This window comes from Marmota marmota, unplaced genomic scaffold, assembly GCF_001458135.2.
Source record: "Marmota marmota marmota unplaced genomic scaffold, marMar, whole genome shotgun sequence".
Classification (NCBI taxonomy): Eukaryota; Metazoa; Chordata; class Mammalia; order Rodentia; family Sciuridae; genus Marmota; species Marmota marmota.
Genome location: NW_025999913.1, coordinates 12,674 through 23,885, shown reverse-complemented (window position 1 = coordinate 23,885; position 11,212 = coordinate 12,674). Strand labels below are relative to the sequence as shown.

The 11,212-nt window shown below is 39.0% G+C and overlaps 1 long non-coding RNA gene across 1 annotated transcript in view; it reads right to left on the bottom strand.

Annotated features, from left to right (window-relative positions):
• Positions 1-11,069: 11,069 nt before the first annotated feature.
• LOC125615559 overlaps positions 11,070-11,212 on the bottom strand; it is a 2,808-nt gene continuing 2,665 nt past the window's right edge. The window contains exon 3 of the long non-coding RNA XR_007346164.1: positions 11,070-11,123. This is a non-coding gene — a long non-coding RNA (uncharacterized LOC125615559). The remainder of the gene's footprint in view (positions 11,124-11,212) is intronic.

Genomic DNA, 11,212 nt, shown 5'->3' with positions numbered 1-11,212 from the left:
TGGAGCCGTGACGTGACGTACTCGAGGGCGGAAACGGTTCTGTCTCCACCCTTCGTGTGCAGCCCGAGTGAAAATCAGATCATTCTCTGTTTTCCCGCCAGGTGGCTGATATTTCTTGAATACAAATTCCTGAATACAAAGTCACACAAAATAATGAGACACTCCAAATTCCATTTTAAAGGATCGCGCCTCAGCCTTGTTTTCAAGCTAGTTTCGAAGAGAAAAGAGGAAATCTCTGCAGAGGAGAGAGCTTGGCCTAGAGGAAAGCCCTAGGTGGGTTCCAGTGGAGGAACCATACCAGGGGGGTTCCCAGCTTGTGGGTTAGGTATGCTAAAACCATAGGCAAATTACCATTCATCTGTAAAGTGGGGCTGTCGAGGAAGAACTGGGATGATTACTTTCAGCCTTTGTTTTTTAATTGTTTTTTTTTTTTAAGAGAGAGAATTTCTTTTATATTTATTTATTTTTTTAGTTTTCAGCGGACACGACAGCTTTGTTTGTATGTGGTGCTGAGGATCGAACCCTGGCTGCGCGCAACCCTGGCTGCGCGCATGCCAGGCGAGCGCGCTACCGCTAGAGCCACTTACCCAGCCCCTACTTTCAGCTCTTTAAAATGGTAGTTGTGAAGACTCAAGCAAAATAGAAATGCTTGCGATTAGTTATAGGAAGTTATAGGGCGCTCAGTGGTAGAGCACTTGCTTAGCATGTGGGAGGCCTTGGGTTTGATCCTCAACACCTAAAGGTAAATTTTTTAAAAAGTTACAGAATTGAGCTGGTGTTATGGCTCGGTGGCAGAGCGCCTGCCTAGCATGTGTGAGGCCCTGGATTCAATCCTCAGCACCACATAAAACTAAATAGATAAAGGTCCATTGACAACTAAAAAAATAGTTTTAAAAAAGTTACACAAGTATATATAGACAATGATTACATATTGTAAAAACGATTTATGTCAAGAGAATGAGAAAATAAGCCACTGACATGAAGAAAATATTAACAATATACATACCTGATAAAGGTCTCTTATCTCCTACCCCCAGCAAAAAAGAGAAACCTGTCAAAAGCAACAATAAAATGCACAATCTGATTTAAAATAAGCAAAAGATCTGAACAAATGCCTTGCCATGCAGATAAGCACATCAAAAGATGTTCAACATCATAAGTCATTAGGGAAATGCAAGCTAAAAAATGAGCCTTTCACTCTGGCTCCAGCAGGGGGATGGAGACAGAACACTTAAAAAAAATGTGTGTGTGTGTGTGTGTGTGTATATATATATATATATATATATTTTTTTTTTCAATAGACCTTTATTTTGTTTATTTACATGTGGTGCTAAGAATTGAATCCAGGGCCTCAAATGTGCTAAGCAAGTGCTCTACCACTGGGGCCCAGAACACTTCTTAGAATGGCTAAAACCCAAACAACAGTTCATCCCCTGCAAGTGTGCAAAATGTTACAGCTACTCCAGAAAGTAGTTTGGCAGTTTCTTACAAAACTCAATAGTCTTCACTGCATGATTCATCAATTGCACACTTGGTATTTGACTTTTTGCAGCTTAATTCATAATTGACAAAAAAATGAAAGCAACCAAGATATCCTTCAATAGTGTGTGATTGGAAAAGCTGTGGTACATTCATTCAATGGAATATTATTCAGCACTAAAAAGAGATGAAAAAAAAAACATGGAGAAATCAAATGCATATTTCTGTGAAAGAAGCCAATCTTTCATATGAATCAGACCAGGAAGGGGTATCTATATATACAGAGAGAGAGAGAGAGAGGAATGTCGAGGAAGGAGAGGAGGGAATAGAGGATAGAAAGACTTATTACAGGAATTAATTCATGTGATTATGCAGGCTCAGAAGTCCTGCACAGGCTACAAGCTGGAAACCCTAAGATGCTGGCAGCATGATTCTGTCTCAGTCCAGAGGCCTCAGAAGTAGGGAAGTTGATGGTGTAACTTTGATTACAGCATGTTGTTATAATTGTTGTATTTTATTAATCATTATTAATCTCTTATTTTGCCTAATTTATAAAATATAAGTTAAACATTATCATAGGTATTTACTATATAGGAAAACAGTGTGTGTGTGTATGTGTGTCTACATACATACACACATTATCCCTGGTTTCAGCATCTACTGGGGGTCTTGGAATGTATTCTTCATGGATAAGGAGGGATTACTGCATTGATAATTTGCATTTTCTCCTTTTTTGCTTTTTTTTAGTCTTTCTAAATATTTATCAAGTTCATTGATCTTTTCAAAGAACCACATTGGGATTTCCTGGATTTTTCTCTGCAGTTTTCTGTTTCATTGATTTCCACTGTCTATTATTTCCTTCCTTCTGCTTTTGTTGGGTATGTTTTATTCTTTTTCTTATTTCTTAGCATAGAAGCTTAGTTTTTAATTCAAGACCTTCTTTCCTAATATTTGTATTTTGTATTGTGTTTTGGTCATTGTGTTTTTCAGCTCTAAAATACTCATTTATTTCTTTTTTATATCTTCCATTTCTTTACTAAGACTTTATACTTTTACAGTGGTTTCTAGTGTATCATTGTTGGAGTGGTTTTGTTGTTTTGAGGTTCTGTTTTAAGCATTGTAATGCCATCAGTTTCCCACTAAGCATTGATTTGACCGTATCATAAAAGTTTTCCTGTATTGTATTTTTATATTCACTCAGTTAAACATAGTTTTTAATTTCTCTTAAGACTCCTTTTACTCATTGATAATTTATAAATCTGTGATTTCTAATTTAATTCTATATTAACTAGAACATACATTGTATAATTCTAATTCTTTTAATGTTTCTTGCCTTAGGATATATAGTCTCTCCCAATGAGTGTTCCATGTATACTTGAAAATAATGTGTATTCTTTGATTTTCTGGAGTGTTCAGTGGAAATTCATTAGATGCAGTTGGTTGATGATGTTTTTCAGTTATTTCATCTGCTTGCTGATTTTCTGTCTCTAGTTCTGCCTGTTACCAGAATGAATGGTTTTTAATGAGAAACCTGCAGTTACTTGTATTGCTGTTCCCCTTTGGGTATATATATCGGGGTGGGGGGCTTGCTCTCAAGCATTTTTCCTTGTCTTAGTTTTTAATAACTTTGTTACGATACATGTGGGTGTGGATTACTCTCAGTTTATGCTGTTTGGAATTTGATGTTGTATTTTGGTCATTGTGTTTTTCAGTTCTAAAATACTCATTTGTTTTTTTTTTATATCTTCCATTACTTTACCAAGACTTTCTTGCCGCAATCTAGCTGGGCATAATTCAGGAGTCACTTATCAAGTAGAAACTAACTTTATTTTTAGAACACACACAGGGCACCACACAGAGCTCTTCAGGAACTCCCTCAGAGCCCAACTGCCACCACCCGCTTCCCACAAGCCTCTCAACACCCCCCCTCCTTCCTGCTCTTGAGGCCGATTGGCTGGGTCACATGGGCGGAGCCAAAATAGTCCCCCAATGAGCAGCTCTGTGGTCTGAAAGGGCGGGAAAACAGCCCAATGAGCATCACTGCAGAGGAGCCAATCAGCTGGCAGCTGGAAGTTTGCTGGGGCCCCTTCCGGCTGTGGCTCTCAACATCTCCCCCTCTCTGTTTAAACAACAAGCATGTGGCTTAGGGACTAAACCTGCCTTAGGTTGTCCAATACTACATATGGTCCTTACCCGTCATCAGATGAGCTGACCTTTAGGCGTCAGCCTCCTGTCTTAGGTTGGTACCATTGCAATTGGATCTCACCCGTCATTGACTACTGGTCCAGCATACAGCCACACCTGTGGATAGGCCTTTGTACCAGCGGGTGGGGGGGGGGGTGAGGTTCTTTGCCTTACCTCTGTTGGCCCCCAAATTTTAGCTGAATGACCATCACAAGCAGAAGGGAGGAGGATACACCAAGCCAATTGACAGCTCCTTTTGGAAAAATTGTACCACCGATGACACCATCAGCGAAAATACCCCAACACTACCACAAGTAACTGCACCAACAGATAGTTCACAATGCATACAAGTGATTCATAGTCCAGGCAAGTTCTGCAAGCAGTTCAGTGATAGCTATTGCAGAAGCTGTAGTTTCTAGTGTATTTGTGATTCATCATTGGTTTCCAGTGTATTTGTGATTCATCATTGGAGCAGTTTTTGTTGTTATTTTGGGGTTCTGTATTTTTTAACATTTTTTTACTTGTTGATGGACGTTTATTTTATTGGTGCTGAGAATCGTACCCAGTGCCTCACACATTCAAGACAAGCGCTCTGCCACTGAGCCACAATCTCAGCCCTGTTTTTTTTTTTCCCCCCAAACTTGGAACAACAGAAGCATATTGTCTCATAGTCCTTGTGGCCAAGAGTCTGAAATTCAGGTGTCAGCAGGTGGGTTCCTTTTGGAGGCTCTGAGGGCATATCTGTTTCATGCCTGTCTCCCAGCTTATGGTGATTGTAGATAATCCTTGGTCTTCCTTGGCTTGCAGCTATATCCCTCCATTCTTTGTCCTCACATGGCCTTTTCTAATAGATCTTCTTTATGTCTTAAATCTCCCACTGTGTCCTCTTATAATGAGACTACCCTAAATCCAGGATGATCTCATCAAAATCTTTGATTTACTTATACCTGCAAACACCCTGTTTCCAAAGAAGGTTACATCCTCAGACACTGGGGGTTAGAACTTAGATGTATCCTTTTTTGATGGATAAATTCAGTCCACCACAAGAATAATTTATTTGTAACAGAATTTATTAATTTTAAGTATTTTGTTTGATTAGTTTTGACACACACATGCAGTAGGATAACTACTGCCTCACTCAGGACACAAAATACCTTCAGCATCCCAAAAAGTTCCCCATGACCTTTGTAGTCAATCTCTTCCCACCCCGAGTATCTGATTGTCTTTCTGTTACTATAATTTTATTTTTCCATCCTTTGTATCTGGCTTCTTTGACAGCATAATGCTTCTGACATTCCTCCATGTTGTATGTATCAGGGGAATCAGTGGGTTTGAAGATTTTCAAACTTAAAAAAAGAAAAAGGACATAAGCATAGTACAATGAATACCCTCTTAGACTCACAAGTATGGACATTTTGCCATGTTTGTGTTTTCTTTCTCTTACGGTAAACTATAGCAATAGTTTATTGCTAAACTATTGCCTACTTCAGCTTCTATCTCCTAAGGACAAGAAGATTCTGTTGGAACACTTTTGTAATAGCAACTGTGAAGCTACTGTAAAGTTTTTGTCAGATCATTCCAAAATGTATGTCATCTATCAGCTCTTATATACAGAGTTGGAAAAGAAGAAACAAAACTGTCACTATTTTGAGATGAATAATGCCTAATTAACATTTGTGTTAACATCCTTGATACTCTTTTCCCATGCAAGTTGTGATTTTACTGGTAGTTTGAATGCCAAGTAATTCTGGATTATATTATGGGTATTTTTGGATATTGTGTTATGAAATGCTGGGTTTTATTTAAATTCTATGAAGAATTTTGCTATTTTTGTTCAGGATGAGGGATACTAGAGGGAAAAATAATAAAAACTCATGGCCAGGTTGGTTGTACCTTGAATTCTGGTCTTCTTGCTAATGTTTATTTTTAGATTCTCGAAGTAGCATTGTTAAGCGTTCCGTCCAGATTTTATAGTTGCTTTCAATGAGAGCAACTCATTTACCAACCAAACTACAATCAGAATTAGAACTTTTTTTCTTACTGTAAAACTTTTTAGCTACTTACTTTTACTGGTGAGTGCTTTGCAAACATTCAAGAAATGCTCAATTTGCATTCAAGGAATGCAAATAATCCAATTCTCCCATCCAAGTACTAACCAGGCAGGACCCTGCTTAGCTTCAGAGATCAGAGGAGATGGGGTGCGTTCAGTGGCCGGCTGTAGACCAAATGATTTAATTCTCTACTCAGTCCAGAGTATAGAGAAAGAAGCTGCACCTTCACCTCAGTTTTTGAGATTAATCTTTGTACTAAAATTTGACAAGAACAGGTGAAGAAAATTGCAGACTAAAATAACTCATCAACATCAATATAGAACTTTAAACCCAATTGTTAATAAGCAAAATTCATCAGGATATAAAAAAGATAAAGTGAAATAACCAAAGTAAGTTTCCCAAGAACACAAGGTTGTTTAAATTAGTAAAGCAGTTGATAAAATTTAGTATAACACCATATTAGAGTTAAAAACATGACTATCTAGATACATGCTTTAAAATATTTGATAAAGTTCAGTAACTATCCATCACACTAATGGTAGATCTGTAAATGCCTTAAGAAGATGAGGTAATAAGATGTGGGTGCCCATCTCCATTGTACAGGAGGGTCTTCTAAAAATAAAATGGCACAAAACCAATACAAGAGTATGAAAAGAAGAAATGAAAATATCATTCATGAATAAATAATGCCTAGCAGATATATCATATCTCCCAGAGTTAGGAAGTCTTGGGATCTCTATGGAGAGATACATATCTGCAGCTGCCCCATGAAACATTCTGAGCTGAAATCGGCTCCTTGTGATCTGTAAGAAAGATGGAGTTTCTGAGAGGCTTCTCTGACAAAGGAAAGAAGCTGACATGGCAATATTAGGCAATATTAGGAATATATTAGGCAATATTAAGAAGCTATATTAGGAATATATCAACTATATTAGGAATATAGTAGGCAATGTTAAGAAGTTGACATGGCAATATTAAGAATATACTAGGCAAGATTAAGATGCTATATTAGGTATATGTTAGGAATATAGTAGCTATATTAAGAATATATTAGGCAATATTAAGGAATATATTAGGCATTATTAAGAAGCTATGTGAGGAGAGGAGACGTGGTGTATGGAGGGTAAGGGAGCCTAGGCCTGGTCAGTGCAGAGAGGCACAGAGAGGACAACTGTGCCCACACTGGCACCCCATCTACCAAAGCATGGCTCCCCCCAGACCACCTCTGTTAGGTAGTAGCTAGCAATGAGCATTAAAATGCAGGCAAGGTCACAGGTGTTCTTTAAATTACTTCTGCCAAAGTAAACAAGAAAGCAAAATGTGGCAATTTGTAGAAAAAGAAACAGAAGCAAAAGGAGATGTCAAGAAAAAAGGGTTAATGGGACTAACTCTTAATAGGGTCCATTGATGTTGACATGATGCTAGGAATAAAAGTATCTCCACTTATCTGGGGAGGAAGACTCCTTTAGTAGCACAGGCACACTAAAGTAACTTCTGATCAGTGATTGACCCCAATGCCCACATTAACATTGGATTGACTTGTAGATGAAACCCCCCCCCCCTAAATAGAATGGCCACCATGACAGTTTCAGAGAGGACCAACTAAGGTCAAAAACTCCACCATCCCACGTGAAGGAGGAGTTAAACACCAGATTGGTGAAAGTTGCTGGAGGAGGACTCCAGTTTTCAAATTAACCATAAAACAATAATGAAATTGGGGACAGTATTGTCTTCTTTGTTGTTTTCTGTTTGGAGACGGCCCACTCTCTCTCTTGAGAGTGCTTTTGGCTTAAGCCTCCCTTTCCTTTATTTTCACCTCACTTTTGCTTCTAATAAAGTTCTTCTGCATGACTTTCGGTGTCTGACTTTAAATCTTCTTTCGTTGGAACATAAGAACTGAGGTTTGGAGTTTCAGCTCCCTGTTTTCCTGTGACACCTCCATCTTGGAACACTGGAGCCACTTCTATAGCCTTCCCCACATGATAGCCTTCACCTTAGAACAATGGACAGGGCCTGGAGGCAGCTGCCCACTGCAGCACTGCCGGCCACAGCCCTGCATCCCTGAAGGGCTGCCCAATGCCATTGCACAGCCCGCCCTTCCAGCCCCATCTCTGAAAGTGGTCACCTCCATCATGGGACACCTCTGCCACCATCTTGGGATACATGTGCTACTGCCACTGCCATCTCTAGTTGGGGCAGTTTCCGTCTTGAGACATTGGCTGGGGCCTGGAAGCCCAACATCAAGGTACTACAGGTTTGACACTACTGCTGCCACCAACTAGGGACGTGGGTGCTTCTATCTAGGGACAACAGCCAGGATGTGGAACACTACCACCAAAGTCCCTGCAGGCCTGATTGCTCCAGAGGTGTCCCTACTAGTTGTGCTAATAGACACCATCTGGTTGCAGAGGCAGAGGAGAGCCTTGCTTGGGGTCACCTCTTTCTCTTTTTTCTTCTGCTAACACCAACTTCTTTTGATTCCTTTTTCATTCCTCTTGTGAACCAGTACCTCTATATTCTCACATCCTACCTCATAAACATCAATTTGTACACCATTAGAAACTGTAGGCCCTTATGCAAACCTACTGTTTATATTGTAGATAATAATTGAACACATCATTCTATTTATTGTGACAAAACTGTAATCACCTAAATAGGAGCTATTTGGTTTAAGGCTGCATATTGTTCGTATTGGGTGCAGTAAAATTGATCTCCCCCTTAAAAAGGTGAGGTATTGGTAACTTGCAGGGATACTACAAGATTATAGGGTAGAAACTGTAATACCTCTAAAAAGCTTTTTCTTAGTAAAGGAAATAATCAATAATGTGAAGAGAGAGCCTACAGAGTGGGAGAAAATCTTTACCACAGACACATCAGATAGAGCACTAATTTCCAGGATCTATAAAGAACTCAAAAAACTTAACACTAAAAATAAAATAACCCAATCAATAAATGGGCTTAGATACTGAACAGACACTTATCAGAATAAGATATACAATCAACCAACAAATATATGAAAAAAATTTTCAACATCTCCAGTAATTAGAAAAATACAAATCAAAACTAATATTTCATCTCACTCCAGTCAGAAATGGCAGTTATCAAGAATATAAGAATGGGGCTGGGGATGTGGCTCAAGTGGTAGCGCGCTTGCTTGCCATGCGTGCGGCCCGGGTTCGATCCTCAGCACCACATACAAACAAAGATGTTGTGTCTGCCGAGAACTGAAAAATAAATATTAAAAAAAAATTCTCTCTCCTCTTTCTTAAAAAGAAAAAAAGAATATAAGAATAATAAGTGTTGGCGAGGATGTGGAAGAAAAGGTACACTCGTACATTGCTGGTGGGGCTGCAAATCAGTGTAAACACTCTGGAAAGCAGTATGGAGATTCCTTAGAAAACTTGGGATAGAACCACAATTTGACCCAGCTATCCCACTCCTTGGTTTATGGTCAAAGGACTTAAAATCAAAATACTATAGTGATGCAACTACATCAATGTTTATAGCAGCTCAATTCACAATAGCTAAATTGTGGAACCAACCCAGATGCCCTTCAATAGATCAATGGATAAAGAAACTGTGGTACATATACACAATGGAATATTATTCAGCATTAAAAGAGAATAAAATTATGGCATTTCAGCTGAATGGATGGAGTTGGAGAATATCATGCTAAGCAAAGTAAGACAATCCCCAAAAACCAAAGGCCAAATATTTTCTCTGATAAGTGGATGCTGATCCATAATGGTGTGTGTGTTGGGGGGAGCAGGGAAAGAATGAAGGAAATTTGGATTGGGCAAAGGGAGGGTATCCAGGAGTAGGGGCATGGGAGTAGGAAAGATGGTGGAGTGAGATGGACGTCATTACCCTAGGAACATGTATGATTGCATGAATGGTGTGACTCTACATTATGTACAACCAGAGAAATGAAAGTTGTGCTCCATTTGTGTACAATGAATTGAAATGCATTCTGATGTCATGTGTAACTAATTAGAACAAATAAAAAATAAAATCAAAAAGAAAACTAAGAAGCTATATTAGGAATATGTTAGCTATGTTAGGAATATATTAGAAAATATTAAGCTGACTTGGCAATATTAGGTAATATTGGGAATTTATTAGGCAATGTTAAGGAATATATTTAAGGAATATATTAGGCAATATTAAGAAGCTATATTAGAGGTCAGGCACAGTGGCACATGCCTGTAATACTAGCGGCTCAGGAGGCTGAGACAGGAGGATTGCGACTTCAGAACCAGCCACAGCAAAAGCAAGGTGCTAAACAACTCAGTGAGACCCTGTTTCTAAACAAAACACAAAATAAGACTGGAGATGTGGCTCGGAGGGCAAGTGCCACCTCCCTCCAAAAAATAAGAAGCTATATTAGGAATATATTAAGAATATATGAGCTATATTAGAAATATATTAGGCAATATTAAGAAGCTGACATGGCAATACTAGGAAGAGAGAATTTCCTTGCATAGTTTTCTGAAAATTGATTTTGGACAGTGTTCTCTGCCCAGTGCTTGAGTATGTATACACATACATACATATTTACCTATACAGCTGACAAGAGGAAAGAACAAGACTGTTATGGTTTGGATATGGTTTGAGTGTGTCCCCCAGAAGTTCATGTGCTGGAAGCTTCTTTGGTGTGGCAGTATGGATGTGGTAGAACTTTTAAGAAGTGGGGCCTGGTGCAAGGAAACTAGGTAATGGGAGGTGCTGCCCTTGGAAGTAATTAATGTAGTTCTCTTGGGATCCCAGTTCCCTCAAAAGTGGATTATTATAAAAAAGAATAAGCCTGGCACCTAAATCTCTCTAGCTTTCTGTCTTTCCATGTGATCTCTTCCACCTGTGTTCTTATCATTGTGTTACAGTCCTGCCGTGAGGCCTTCCCTGGAGGCCAGATAGGGCCAGCTGATCTTGGACCTTTAGCCTCCAAAACTGTGAGTTAAATAATTCTCTTATCTTTATAAAGTACCCAGCCACCACTATTTTGTTATAGCAACAGAAAACAGAGACAAAGACAAAGGGTTAAGAAAATTTTACCACATGAACAAAATTATTTGTATTTTTGTTTCATTCTTCTATTCAGTCTTCATCCTTCTTGCCTCGTTTTTATATTGTTAGGAAAGACGATCCATGGCAGTGCCCACCTCCCCCACACCTACACATACAAGCTCTTGCTGGGTATGCCAAGAATACTTGACTATGCTTTACATGGTCCATGTGTTTGCAAGGGGTGACTTCAAGGGATGAGTCTACATCTTTCTCCAGACAAGAGCATCTTGCTTCTGCTTTCTATAAAAGCAGTGAATCAACAATCTCATTGTCCTCTTCTTCTGTAACCCAGTCATCCTCTTGTGCATCCATGGTGAGCATTTTTTTGCTCTGCCTTCCTGGGGCCTGGGAAAGGTAGGGAACCAACACAAGAGAAATAATTATTATAAGTTCTAGCTACTGCTTTGCTGTGAATAATAGAGTCCTTTATCTCT